The 15,952-nt window shown below is 38.9% G+C and overlaps 1 protein-coding gene across 3 annotated transcripts in view; it reads left to right on the forward strand.

Moving 5' to 3' along the window:
* The first annotated feature begins 1,602 nt into the window (after positions 1-1,602).
* The window catches only part of cd4-1 (CD4-1 molecule), a 30,055-nt gene continuing 15,705 nt past the window's right edge, over positions 1,603-15,952 (forward strand). For 2 of the 3 annotated variants that reach the window (XM_061236273.1, XM_061236289.1), the window contains exon 1: positions 1,603-1,662. The gene's annotated coding sequence lies outside the window, so the exon portion shown is untranslated. Of the gene's footprint in view, positions 1,663-14,423; positions 14,468-15,952 lie in introns of those variants that run through there. The other variant, XM_061236281.1, reaches the window with a different exon arrangement.

Genomic DNA, 15,952 nt, shown 5'->3' on the forward strand with positions numbered 1-15,952 from the left:
TTTCCTGTCATCCACGTTCAGACCCCCTCTCAACCACCAGTTCCCTCTTTCTCTGAAAAAGTATTCAATCCGCCTCCTCTGCCAAACCGCTGGGAGAGGAAGAGTGAGAAAGGGGGATAGAAAGACGATGCAACAGTAGCTGCTTGGAGGTTTTGGTGGTGAGTGGTGACACAAAAAAAGCAACTGTTATTCAGCTCTATATGGAATCGTATTTTTACGGTGTAGATCCATGCCATTTGCCTGCTACGATAAGTACCTGTGAAACAAGCACTCCTGTCCCATGCTGGTCTGGGTTTTAAACAGAAACTATAACATATTTTTATTTCAACGGTGTTTAAAGGAATTTGAGTTCAGACCACGTCTTATTTGAACAGGCATTACTGATTTCATTCATTATTCATTGGGCAGACTCTTGTCTGCAGCGACTTACATGGTTATCAAGCTCTTTGGTGTTCAATTACATGCCATAAGAGCAGTGGCTGATAAGGGCATGTCCTCAGAACAGGAAGTGGCAATGGGAATCAAAGGATGGGACAAAGGATGAGGAAGTACACAGCCACTTGCACAGTCCCTGGAAAGACCTTTGCTAATATAGATTATGCTCAATGGATCTGCTCAGAAGTTGAGGCCTTGAAAGACCAGGTCTTTGTGTTTCGCACAGGAAGGCCCACTCTGCATGCCCATATTAGGTAATCCCGACTATATTTCTGAGTAATTTACAGAAGTTCATTCTCAAATTCATTCTTTCAGAGATAACTCTGGAATGGTTGCTCGCCTTAGATTTCACCTCCCTAACCATTATGTTACACTGCGTGCTGTCCATTGAAGTGTCAGCTGAAACTATAGACTACAGGGCATTTTCATTTATTTTTATTTGTTTTGGTTGAGTTTGTTTGTTTTCTGGATAGACAAGGACTCATCCTTGGATATGTGTACGTCCAACTGCATGTGAATGTCTGGTTTGCTCATAGCTGTCAAATAAACTTTTTTGTCTGTCAATAACCACACAGACAGCACTATCGTTATTCACTCAAGCCCTAGAGTTCCGTCACAGCGCAATTTCAGTTGATGGCATTTAATGAGTCTGACCAGGAGGCCCTTCCGGATATAATTGAAATTGTTCTGCGATTTTATTGTTGAAAACTCACACTCATTTGTCACCTACCAATTATACAGAGCATGATTTGTTTCATTAAACATCATTACAAACCCATTTTCCCTCTTCAAACCGAGTAGTAAAATGTCTTTGAAAACATTGGCTATAAAGTCAGCATAATGCACTTTTGAGTGTTGCCAGCTGGTTTTCATTTTCCCTAAAGTGACACACTCAGAAGTTGAATGTAGATGATGCCAGATAATCTGAGTGTGTTGTATGACAACCAAGTGATACAACACACAACAACTTTGAAATATGCACTTTTAAGAATCAATGTATTACCTTGTCTTATCTTATCTGACATAGAGAGAGGGGGAGAGACAGACACACAGAGATAGAGAGACAAAGAGATAGAGAGAGAGAGAGAGAGCGAGAGAGAGAGGGGGGGGAAAGAGGGAGGTACATGAAATGGCATGGTTTCCTGTGAGTGTGTGTGACTGTATGTCATGAACTGGTAATGTCAGAACTGAACTCTACACTGTACTGCACACATCACGCTACTGTAGGTAAGTACAATGTTTTTCATTGGATTTTCTAACTGATGTGTGAACAGACTGGCACATTTACAGACTGCACCGAGCAGCGTGGGGCAGTTGGTTACTGACGGACGGCTCACTGACGCCTGACTGACGTTGTACGGCCTTACTAGGGGAGCAGGGATGGGGGGTAAATATAGAAATAGAAGACAGGGAGAACCGACAGAGATGAATAAACTGAACCTAAAATCAAGAAGAACACAAAGATTGATGATTATACAAGCGTCGGCCTTGGATTTGTTGACATTGAGATTATAATACCTCGTTTGACCAGTTTACGTGAATGGTCGTTTTTGATTTGCCATGCAGTGTATTAGGAACTGGTCTATACCCTGAACAGCAATGATTACTGTCTACCAACCATGAATATATATTTAAATACACAAATCAAACTGAATGTCACATGCAGCGTAAAAATTTGGATTTTGGATTTTGAACAAAACTGCTGTCAATGAGAAAACATTTCATTAATTCTTATTCACATGGAACAAAATTAGGATGCATTAGATGCTTTATTAATATATTGACAGTGTTTTTTTTGTTTTTCCTGAATTGACCCAGGTGGGTCCCTGAATATATAATAACAGAAAGCTTAGAAGTGTCATATTTCTTAACAGCATATCTCTCTATAGCAAGGCCTGCATGGTAACTTGAAATTTTACACAATTTGCCAGATTTTGCAGATCACACTGTATGTACTTTAATTATCTGTCTTTCATAAGTATAATAGAAGTAATATAGTAAAATAAAAACAGTAGTGTAATAGATAATATAGCCATTCTCAACACATAGAAATACCCAGCAGGGTGATGTACCAATACCGGTATTTATGTCAGAAACATAATGTGTTTTACACCCAGAGAATGCTATTGAGTATTTCTAAGATGCACAAAGCACGGTAATCTAGTTTTGATGGTGATGTTTCAGATCTCTTCAAAACTTGTAATGTTTTGAAGATGCAATCTGTTTAGGCCAAAGGCAGGCCAGCGATGCCTTCTTCATGAACCGCTCTGCATGTGAGGGTATTTAGACGGAGTAATATATTGTCTAAATGGCGGCCAATCTTATTTTAAATACAGTTGCTTTAAAACCTATTGGTATTATAAAACATTTTCAATGCTTTTATAGCTGTTTATAGCTAATCTTTGTGGCCTGCAGGGTTAGACGAAACAGAGCCTGCCTCCAAATGCAGGACGTTCTTTATTTTTCTAAAGCACTAATGAAAATGTACAATAATGTAGTCCTACACAGGGGATCCATAGCTGTACCCATCCTATACATTTGGAATAGAATTGACATAGCAAGCTCATAATCAAACTAATACACATGTCTGTGCATCAACAGTGTTGCTGCCTATGGCCTGTCCTTATTGTTTATATATTCCTGCGGCATGAGCTTCCACTTTTATTTTATAATTCCTTTGCTATTGTTCATAATGTATAATTCTCAAAAGGTCAAAGCAAATATATCATACATAGCATGTAAAGGAATTCAGCCGTATGTTATGGAGACAAGCGGTTCCATGTTACATCGCATATATACCTGCGAAACACATCTGTCCTCTAAGCTTGCAACAAGGATGTGATGTTGCCAGGACTGTTACATTATGCACCTATTAAGTGAATTATCGATTTGACTTGCTGTACAGATGCTTGAAATATCCTCTACACCGTTCAAAAACATTAATCTAACTAAACGTCTGTGCATCTGGTATAATACGGGTAAAATATGGAAATATCTCAAAACGGAACACAAGCGATAGTACACCTCAAACTGCTTTTTCATTGCATCATAATCTACAGAACATTTCAGTCAAAAGATTTCCAGAAATAAATCACATCCCTGATACATTCCATGAAACAGTAACAGGAGTTTTAGTTGTGGACATGCCTGTAGTTTACATGGCTGCAAATGTATTGTGACTCCATAACATACAGACACACATAACTAAAATCCTAATGCGTCGCTGCACAGAATATGGCAGTATAGCATATGTTTCAAATAATTTCAGTAATACTCCGCTCTGACTAACATCTGAATGTGTTGCGGCATAGAATAGGAGAGTATAGCATATCTTCAAATACTCAATATGAAATAAATGTAACAGATGCTTATGTCTTTACGATGCCAAGATTTACGTATGACAGCATAACCGTGTAACATGTAATGTGTAACGGTGTGAAAAGGCTGTTACTTTAAACTATTACATGACTGCTACCAATGTGAGAGGTCAGACAGGTCAGATTAGTTTGTGTGTCATTGCGCGCTACCCACTTCAACACTTGCCTTGTTCTGGTATCCTGTGATTCCTTAATATGTAGAATTTACATTTACATTTACATTTACATTTTTGTAATTTGGCAGACGCTTTTAATCCAAAGCGACTACGAAGGGCTCGGTGAATGCACTGATGAAGCTTGCAGGGTTCAGTACCTCCAATAAGGTTAAGCGAATTCAAGAGCTCACTTTAATATTCTTTAAAACATGCATATAATACAGTACATTTTATAAAATATTTTGGAAATGGTAAGTTTCATGCGATTACATGTAAACACTTCCAATGCTGTGCTTATTGTGCCTAGATATGATGAGTGTCAATATTAGCTATATATCGCATATGTATTAAGCCTCAGAATATTGCTATAGAATTACAATCGCAATAAGAGTTTATATGAATAGTTCAGAAAGTGTTCTTCCAGACGTCAAAATATATCATTTAAACAATAATTATTAAATTTGCTTTAAAAATATGCTTAAATACTGAGAGGTTCAGCAACGTGTTGGTTCCGTTCCAGTAAAAACCCAAAAAGATTCCTATAACACAGGTTAATTAATAGTAAATGCATGTGTATTGTGTACATGTAAAATAAATGTTTAACAGGCCGAGAACAGTTTTATTTAGCTGTTTGGCAGATGCAAATACCGTTAGGTCAGTGGTTCTTAAACTGGGTTCGATCGATAAAAGCATAGGTATAAATTTTATTTTCCAATAAAATATATACCTATGTTTGGAAGAAATCATATTTCATTTTTCCAATTACGAAGGGTTCGGTGAATGCACTGATGAAGCTTGCAGGGTTCAGTACCTCCAATAAGGTTAAGAACCACTGGCCTAGGTGGTTTTCATATAACATATCATACTCTGTCAGTTGGAAATTTACCACCCAGTGGTGGATCCGCAAACCTGATTTCATCTGCTGCCACACGGCTTGTGTTCCATGTTAGCTGCTCTGGAAGCAAGTGAATGGTGCATTTCATTGTTTGTTTTTGTTTTTTTGTTTTGTTAGATTTTATGGCGATGTGGGGGGGGGGGGGGGGGTGTTCATGTGTGATACTGCACTACTGTTTAGGTGCACTGTGTAAAGCATGTTTTGGATTTATGGATATTTTATTGTGGAGACTTCGTTCTTCCAACTCTGTGAGGCATCAGCTTTGTTTCGGGCACATCCAGTGCCTCTGTTCAGTGTTCAAAGGTCTTTTTTTCAAAGCCTATATAAAAAAGCTTAGGTACTGTAGCATCACTATGTGTGAATACCTTGGGAATGAGTTCTCTTTGAAATGTTATCAAATCTGTAAGAACATACTGACTCGTTCCATGAATAATTTTCAGAAGTTCTTGAAAATTATATTTAATGCAAATGATCATGCTGGATGAATACATCTCTGTTAATAAAATAGTTAAACTTGAACTTAAATATATCATTTGCATTTGAGTTTTATGTCAGGCGATTTTAAATGCGTCGCGGCACCTCTTAAGAACATTCCAGAACCGCTTTCCTCAAAGTGTATTTCATAAACGCTAACGCATTCCAACACATGCATTTCATATGTACGTATAATTTCAGTGATAACATTGAGCAATACTCGACATCCTCTGCATCATGCAATATAAAGCGGCCCAGAAAACACACAGACATGATGTTTTCTCTGGTCCGTTGAGAAATCAAACCTGCCATGGAGAGCTCAAGCTTGTGATCGGCGTATAATGCTAACTGAAGCTTGTGATCGGCGTATAATGCTAACTGAAGCTTGTGATCGGCGTATAATGCTAACTGAAGCTTGTGATCGGTGTATAATGCTAACTGAAGCTTATTCAATGCAACAAGTATGACACTTAACCTTGCACTGCTTAAATATTTGATGTGTGTGGCTAAGGCAATTGAATACTAACAAAAGTTAATTCAAAAAATGTGTCGGCAATGAGCACAAAAGATACCATTTATCAGGGTCACGGCCAAAAATACCCGCCATTACGTCAATGACAGAGGATACGGAGTTTAGGGTACTTAATGAATTACTGGGAATGTTGTTTTGGAATTAGTGGGAATGTTGTTAATGAATTAGTGGGAATGTTGTTGAATGAAGCGTAAGTTGCGGTATTCAACCTGGAACACTTGATCAGATTTCAGCGTCTGTTCAGATGCATCTTAAACCAGATGTGTTTTGTCATCAGCGTGTACAGTCAGGGAAGCCTGCTTGAGCGTAGTGGGTGGCAGGTAGCGGTTATATGTAAATGTAAATGACTGGGACCCGCAAGGTTTGTGGTTCTAATCCTGGTGTAGCCACAATGAGATCCGCACAGCCGTTAGGGGCCCTTGAGCAAGGCCCTTAACCCCTGCTTAGTCTAATCAACCATACGTCACTCTGGATAAGAGCTTCTGCTAAATGCCAATAATGTAATGCTATGTAATGTAATGAGTTAGTCACTGAATGTAAGGGACATTCCTCCAGAGCAGGTGGATGATAAGATGATAAGACACAGTCCGCCACAGCAGGTGGATGATAAGATGATAAGACACAGTCCTTTACAGCAGGTGGATGACAAGTTGATAAGACACAGTCCTTTACAGCAGGTGGATGATAAGTTGATAAGACACAGTCCTCCACAGCATGTGTATGATAAGATGATAAGGGGCAGTCCTCCACAGCAGGTGGATGATAAGACACAGTCCGCCACAGCAGGTGGATGATAAGACACAGTCCTCCACAGCAGGTGGATGATAAGACACAGTCCTCCACAGCAGGTGTATGATAAGACACAGTCCTCCACAGCAGGTGGATGACCCTGGGCCCTCTCCATGCAGAGCCTTGCTTCATAGGCTGGGCTGGTTTCCATGGCACAGGAGGAGGGCTGTACACGCTTTAAGCTAAGACGCTGCACTCCTGCCAGGTCTCCTGTGGAGAGGGCGCATGCTTGTCAAAAGTAACCATTCAAAACTGCGCTGAAGAGAAGCGCAAGTCTGGAACTACCATGTCAAAAACTGTTTAACCAAGGTCTAGGACCATCACTGAACAATATTTCATTTCCTGTTGCACAGCATACAATCACATCATGAAAGGATGAAGTTGGGCTGCCCTGGGCACACCCAGATGCATACATTAATTGAACACCGTTGAACACGAGATTCATTGGTTGAAAGTTTTTCTTAATTCTCGTTTTATTTCCTGCACATGAAAAACCGTCTTCCTAAAGATGGTTTTGGTGTGCGCTTTGACCATTTACGACCAACAATTTTCAACGCTTGAGAATCAATGTTGAAAAATATGCATTGCCAAAGAGTCATGGATATAATACTACTGTTGCTGTAAATATTAATACTAAATGTTCAGTATTCCAAAAAGGGTCCTTGGCCAAGAAATGAATGCTGAAGTGTAGTGTGCCAAGTGAAACGCTGTAATTTATGTTGCGTGATTATACCATACAGTAGGTCAGGGCTGGTCAACTGGCAGCCCAACATCGATGTATAGCACTCTTGGCCTCTTGTCCATTGAGAATTGAAAAAAATTATAATTCAGTGAGACAATAAATTCACAAGATTCACAATCCACTGTTCAATCCAAGGACGAATGCAACTCGCCAAAGTGGTATTTTTTGGCTGGGATCATTACGATGAAAAGGTATTATAAAAATGCATTAATAAATTGTGATTATGCCTGTGTGTTGGCAGATTATTGACATTATAAGCGATGGGTTAAGAGGGCATCAGTCTTGTTTCTACCCGTGTGCAATGCTTTAGAGATATGTGGTGAAGGTTTGGCTGATGTGCAGCGTTTTTAAAAAGGATCTGTTTGACACGCATATCTGCATTTCCAACATACCAGAGCGCTCAAGAGCAGACCTAATGAGAACCCAGCCAGGGCACAAACCATTACCCCACTGGTCTTAAGTCATTCCTGGTCAAATTATTCATTTTATTGTTTAATATTGACGAAAGGAGCCCGCCGCTAACCCAATGGATTGCAGTGGATTTATGTATTAACACGTTGTACTTGTACCGTCCCATATAACACAGAGTAGACATTACTGGGATCCTTTAGTACAACCTTTATAGATGTTATTAGGATCTATAAAGGTTGTATTAATGGACATAAATATCTCAGGAAATAATGTTTGAGAGTTCGAACATGAAGGTTTCTGCATGAAGAGCATTTTAATATGCCTTGCAATATCATATTTGAATTGATAATTGTTGAATAATTTTGTTTAAATATTTTGACTCTTTATGGTTGTGTGTAGGCTATCCATTATTTACTCAACTTATTCTGAAACACTTTAGAGATGTTCGACTTCACTTCACTCACTTCAGCTCTTCTGTGTCAAGAGTATCTTGTAGATTCGATGACCATCTGTCTTTAACTTTGACTTTTGTCTTTAAGTTTTAGTTTTTTCTGCATGAGCACCCATTGGTGAGATCAGTGATCACTCAAAACAAAAAGTATGAAAGAAAAGTACTCAGTACTTGCAATTATTTCTCAAACTCAAAAAATTATTTATCAACTTTCTCGAACTGAATCCAAGGCTTTTGCCCATTTTGCTTTTGATTTATTAAACAATTCATGTGCTTTATGGTGGCAGAGCTGAATATGTTTTGACTTGGAGTTCCCCGTAACTCTTCTTCATACTGCCTGACCTGATCACGGTCTCAAGATCATTTAAGTTTCAGTCACTGCACTTGTCTTTCTCTCTCTCTCTCTCTCTCTCTCCATCTCTCTCCATCTCTCTCTTTCTCTCTCTCTCTCTCTCTCGCTTATTAAGTTAAGAGAAACAGAATCTGGCGTGTACTGAAAGACAAGATGAATGCTTCGATCATTCTAGAAAACTTTGTGTTTGGTTAGTACATCCGAGAATGGTGTCTCCTTCGCTTACAAAATGTGCCATTTCAGAGCGAGGGAGTATCTTTCAAAACAAGAGAAAAGGATTCCCTGAAACTTTCGGAAAGAAAGAAACATAGATAGATGGGTGTCTGTGTTCCTCTCCTTTCTGCCACTCAGACAGAAACTGAAACGTTTCATTCGTTTGTTCCTCCCTCCAGTCTTTCCACCCTATCCTACGCAGTCCTGACACATACCAAATAGTACCAATATATTACAGTACACACACATGCACACATACACACACAGGAACAGATATATACACACACAGACACATACACACACAGGAACAGATATATACACACACAGACACATACACACACAGGAACAGATATATACACACGCAGGCACACATACACACACAGGAACAGATATATACACACACAGACACATACACACACAGGAACAGATATATACACACACAGACACATACACACACAGGAACAGATATATACACACACAGACACATACACACACAGGAACAGATATATACACACACAGACACACATACACACAGGAATTGATATATACACACAGACGCACATACACACACAAGAACAGATATACACACATGTACAAACACAGGCTTAAACACACATGCACTCACACACAGACTCACACAGAAACACGTACAAACATAGATTCACACACATACGTGCACAAACACATACAGTACATCCACACGGACACGTACATAGTTACGCACAAACACAAACACACACACACAAACATGCATGAACACACTGCAATAGTTACTAAACTATTTCATATTATACTGATTCATGTAACCCAAGCAGGTTTGATCTTCCATACTTGAGCATTAACACCAAATGCATACATTAAATATTCAACATACAGTAAAATATTATATTAATCAGCTAAGTTATAAATAGACATACACATATTCTGAAACACTGTGATAGTAAGTATGTTTTACACACATGCAGACAGACTCACACACACCTGAATACACATGACTCACTGCCACATTACTTCTCTCATCAGTTCCTGTAGGTTTTATTTTTAAGTCATATTTTCCAGCTAATAATGCTTTACGTCATTTACATCATCAGTAATTCTAGGTAACAATTCTGGGTAACAGAAAAATATGCAAGTTCAACCCATTCAGAGAGAATGGGAGAGAGAGAGTGTGTGTGTGGGAGAAAGAGAGAGAGAGAGAGAGAGAGAGTGTGTGTGTGTGTGTGTGTGTATGAGAGAGAGAGAGAGAGAGAGAGAGAGAGAGAAGAGACAGTGGAAGAATTGAAGAGGGCAACAATTGCAAAAGATGATGCTTTTGAGAGACGCAGAATTGTGTAATACAAAAAATATACATTACCACAGCCAAAAACAACAAAATGTCATTTCTCTGAGGTATCCCACCCTTCTTTCCATTGACATTTAACTCTTTATATTTTTTCATTCATCTCTGAAAAACAGACAACCGTGATTACATAATGCTTCCATTAAAAAGGCATTTTATTCAGAATGAACTACAACTGTCAAACTATTTGAAAAGAAGAGCTACGCACGTTTCTGTCCCCGCACCATCGGTAGTGTCTGTCTCTGCTTCAGCTTAGTTTGCTAGTAAGCAGGCTTTCTTGATTTTCATCAGCCATCTGGAAAAACTGGCCGGCAGGTAGCAACAGAACACATTCGAATGGGGAGAGAGAGGGAGACACAGAGAGCGAGAAAGAGGGGGAGGACAAATTGAAAGCAGGGGACATCTCGAAAGTCTTAATCTCTCTCCCTCGCTCTATTTGGGGTTCTCTCGGTTCGCTTGTCACCCTGTTTAGCTTTGTGACTAATCAGGGATCCCTCACAAATGGGGCTTTTCCAGTGGAGGGAGGGAAAGAGAGGGAGAGAGATATAAACAGGGGGATAACAGTCCAATAACCGCTGATTTGGTAAGAGGGTTAGGAGGGTTTCTTTGAGATCTGTATTGTTTGTTGGATTTTTGTGCTCTGTAACACCTTGTTTATAGACAGAGGACGTTTTCAAGCTCACAGAAAACTGGGTCATGCTGCACCTGGTCACCTGCCATGGAGGAGAGAGATAGAGAGAGAGAGAGTGACAGAGAGAGATAGATAGAGAGAGAGAGAGAGAGACAGTGAGAGTGAGAAAGAGAGAGAGAAACAGAGAGAGATAGAGAGAGAGAGTGACAGAGACAGAGACAGAGAGAGTGAGAAAGAGAGAGAGAAACAGAGAGAGATAGAGAGAGAGAGTGACAGAGACAGAGACAGAGAGAGTGAGAAAGAGAGAGAGAAACAGAGAGAGATAGAGAGAGAGAGAAAGAGAGAGAGACACAGAGAGAAAGAAAGAGAGAGACAGAGAGAGACACAGAGAGAGTGAGGGAGGGGTGGGGATGCTGAACCCTTTTCAAGGCGAAGAAGAAAGACCAGCTGAAAAACAAAGCTTAAAAGAGTGGAAACCTCAGCGAGAGAGATGTGAAGTGATCGACATGTTTGTTTCATCCTTCATGTGGTTCATCCCCTCAAACCGCCTGCCGGCTTCTCCCTCCGCCAGCGCACACTACTGTCCAGGGGCCTGCCGTACACGGGGCCTGCCTTACGCGGGGGCCACACGTGTAGGCCGAGACCCGAGGGTTTTAGTTACTCATCCACCCCGGGTCCTCCCTGCACGTGTCACCATGTTTCCATGCAACACCGCAGTTCATGTTAAACTGCTGACGCAACAGCCTTTCTGTGACATGAGTGAAGGGAGGAGAGACCCGGCCTTCGCCATCTGAGGCTACCGAACGGCTCGGGCCGTCTGGCGGTCGGAGGGGTTGCCGGTTCAATCCCGCCCTGGGTGTGTCGAGGTGTCCCTGAGCGAGACACCCTCACCGCCAAGTGCTCCTGACGAGCTGGTCGGCGCCTTGCATGGCAGACAATCGCCGTGGGTGTGTGAGTGTGTGTATGAATGGGTGAATGAGAAGCATCAGTTGCACAGCGCTTTGGATAAGGGTGTAATTTACCATTTACAAAATAGAGTTGGGGTAGAAAATGGGCACACAAGAGGGAAACCCCGTGCAAACATGCCCCAGGTGTGTGTATGTGTGTGTGTGTGTGCCCATGTGGCATGCTCCTAAGTGCAGGTGTTCAGAGTGTTTGCCGTGTGACCCCCTAAAACCCAGCCTACCCGCCCAGCCCTGGTTGTTTTTAAAGAGCTGCAGCAATCAGGTGCTTCCCAAGCGAGACTGCAGCCAGCATATAGGTCAGATGTTTTTGAAGACAGTAGATTTCATTTCTCAGCCCAAAATGAAAATATTTCATATAATTTCAATACATCTTCTTGAGATATATTAAAATAGTCTCTATAATCATATTCTATTTGCTTGTGAATGCTTTTTTTCCCCATTGCAAACGCAACTTTGAGGAAATTAATTGTATTCTTCTGGAACGGCTAAACGAAGGTGTTCTGCAACTTGAATTAGCATGCTTGCTCTTGTGCAATGCCCGGGATCTCTCGACTCAGAATATTCCCATATCAGAATTCCTTTTTCGCATGATGTGTATGGAAAGTTGAATATCGAATTGGTTAGACAAAATTCATCCTGACTTTCGCTAGATTTTTTAATCAATGTCAATCAATGATATGAATCAAGTAGTGAAAATGATCATGGTCTGCTGTAACGGAATATTGATAGATACCGAAATGTTGTTTAACAGTTAAAACTCTTGGTTGTCGGTTTCATGGCATTTAAATAACATTGTTCTGAACTCGTCAACCAGGCAGTTTGAGCGAATAAAGAGACAAAACCCTGAATTTAATCTTTGTCTCACAGATAAGTCAAAGTTGTTCTCAATGTCACACCAACGGTTGCATTTATCTATGATTCAGAATTAAGGACAAATGTTGTTTAAATCCAGGCCAGCAATTTCCAATACAGTCGTGAGTTAATACAAGCAAGCTTTTCATCTGCGGAAGGATATGAGGAACTGGACCGCCCATGTTGATGATAATAATGCCTTCAACACTGGACCCTTCGGCTGACTGTCACTGGACCCTTCGGTTGTCTTTCATTCAATTACAGTCACAGTTTACAATAAGGTTCATGAACTGGCATTAACTAATGTAGTTGTTAACATTAATTAATGACGGACAAATACATTCATTAAGCATTTGTTAACTTTTCATTTGTTAACCAATTAACTAATGTATTTGTTATGTGATATTTAGGATGAACTTATAATTAGTTAACTATTAACAAATACATTAACTGACAGTTTTCATTCTGACATGAATCAGCAATAACTAATGTAGTTGTTGGCATTTAAAAACATTGATTAAATTCTCAGTAGTAGTTAGTTTACAACTACATTTGTTCATGCCAATTTATGGAACCTTATTGTAAAGTGTTACCCAGTTAGCTATAATAAATCAAAAATTGGTTTGATACATGGGTTCAAAAATAAAACTTAATCTTATGCAAAGTATTGCTTACAACTTATTGCTTATAATTGTGACCTCTCATTGAATGTGCGGAGCCGTTAACAGTGTCTGGAGGTTCTGACATAAACAATCACTTTTTATATAAATAAATGGTTTATTCATAGAAACGTGATCTTTTTTTTCCACACAGCATCTACAGTACATTAACTTATTAAATGAGTTTCAATTAGTCCATAATGTGCTCTGTAATCACTGTTTATACATGCTTTATTAAGCCGCTGCCAGTGTAATCGTCTCATAATTGTGACCACCTGTTGCGTTCAACCATAAACTAATGGGTCTTATTTTGGATACAATGCTATGATAAAAATTGTATTTATTATTAATGTTTTGTGCTATAAGGAGGGCTACTGTATAATTATTTATTTATTTATTTATTTATCTTTGGCCGGTTTATGGTCCGTAAAAAGGTTAGGAATGTTGATCATGAAATTATTCTGAAATGAAAAATATATGGCAGTACATAGCTGTTGAAAAATAATGTACGAGGGGTTAACCCGCTATCGTGAATATTTTCTTCCATTCCAGATAGACATGATATTACGAAAATGAGTTACGTAAATGAGTTACTAAAATGTTTGTCCGATTTTGTGGTATTCGTTGTGTTGTTTAACGGAGGAATACGTTTCTCGTTCAATAATACATTAGACAATAATCTTATAAATAATTTTCTGTTTGACAGCACATTATACTTTTGTTAAGTCCAGTACTGCCTCCACATTTTAAGTTTTGGTCTTAGGAGAATATTTTTTTCGTCAAACATTTCTTTAGTCATAAGCCGGACTAAACTCTACCCTGCTACGTGGTCAAATATTTTTCTACTTATATTTATTATGATATGAATGATAACCGTAGTAGGGTGTTTGTGAATATCATGTCCCAGCGAAAGCTAATTCTCAGGGCTAGAGCGAAAATTGATCGAAAAACAAAAATTTTCCACATCTTTTTTGGCCAATCACTCGTTCTGGTCATCTCCAAACAAGTTCTAAAAAGAGTGACTCCAAAAGTATATAGCCAATCAGTGAACAGGGTTGGACTAGTGTCCAATCATGCGAAGGGGAGGGACCAAGATGGTTTAAATAGTGCTCATTTTATTGAGCGAGTAGCAATATCCGTTCAATGTTGGAAGGTTGCAGCGGGACATTTTGACGCAAACGCAGCTACTCTACTTGTAAGTATGGTGGGAGACTGTTCAAAAGGATTGTGCAATTGAAAGTGTTGTTCTCTCAATAATGAAGATGCCAATGCTTCTAATTCTGCTTTGAGGGAATGTTTACGTGAATGTTATTATTGCTCTCATTAGCAACATTACGGTCCTATTTCTCAAAATATTATGTAATATGCAATAATTTTAATTTTCTATGGCATGAGTTAAATAAATACTTCAAAATACATTTGGAATTATTGACATTAAAATAGAAAATAAACAATGAACCGCCTTCCTTGCCTTCGGGTTTAAATTCTGGTTCACTTCCCGGCCTACAGAAGCATAGTCAGGACTGTATATGGAGGTGCATCCTTTCATATCAGATGTGTCCATCTTAATGGAAAAATACCATTGTATTAAGAAACCAGCTGCAAGTCTTGATAGCACAGGTGCAGTTTTCCTTTTTGTTGGTCTACAGATAAAATACAAATCACCAAAATTGCACACATTCATTTTTTTCCATTTTAAAGAATTAATTATACAATCACTGTAAACATATATTACTGTAAATCACTGTAATTAAGCTGTTAGTTCAGATGATCTGTAGGTCTATGGTCAGGATATAAAGCTATCGTCGATCTCTTTCCCCGTAAAGATTTTCTGTAATAGTTTATGCGCATGTAATATTTCTGAATGTGTTCCTTCATACATATTAAATAGTTTATTATCATTACATTACCTTCTGAACTGATGTTTCAGGAGTCCTCTATGACATTCACCAAATGGTCAATGTGTGGTCACAAGGTTGCTGTGCCAGATTTGGCTATTTTCTTTATAAACACAGGACACAGCATGATGTGTTCAAGCTGAGTTCAACTGTGAGCCACCAACTTTTTACTTTCTGTAGATGTCATATTCATATGTTTTTTATGGGTGAGAAAATTTACTTTAGTACATTATTTACATAGTTCAGGATTAAGTGAATATTTTTAAATAAGAGGATTTAAAAAACTGCACATTTAACTGGACTGACATAGCTAGTTTAAGAAACTATTTTTTTCATTACCACTGAAAAGTCATAAACGCTAACTCTAAAGCTTTATGCTCTTTTCATACATGCTCAATTTATCGAATAATTGACTGTTTGAGGAAAAAAATTATGATTGATGAATGAGCAGAATATAAACAAACGGATACAAAAAATAATTTGAATCAGTATTACTTTCAACAATTTCAACTATATAAACAATTAAACAACTTATAAATTCAGATTGAGTAAAGCACTGGTTCTCAAGAGGGGGTCCAGGGCCGAGAAAGGGGCCTCTGGGGGCTGGCGGGGGGTAGGGGGGTGGGCTTTTTACTTTCTGTAGATGTCATACTCAGATGTTTTTTGGGGGATGGAAATTTACTTTATTACATTTATACATATTTTGTACAGTAAATATTTGAGCTTTTAAAAAAACGGCTGTTTTTAAAATGACATTTAACTGCACTGGAGTGTATACGCAT

Source organism: Conger conger, chromosome 1, assembly GCF_963514075.1.
Source record: "Conger conger chromosome 1, fConCon1.1, whole genome shotgun sequence".
Lineage (NCBI taxonomy): Eukaryota > Metazoa > Chordata > Actinopteri > Anguilliformes > Congridae > Conger > Conger conger.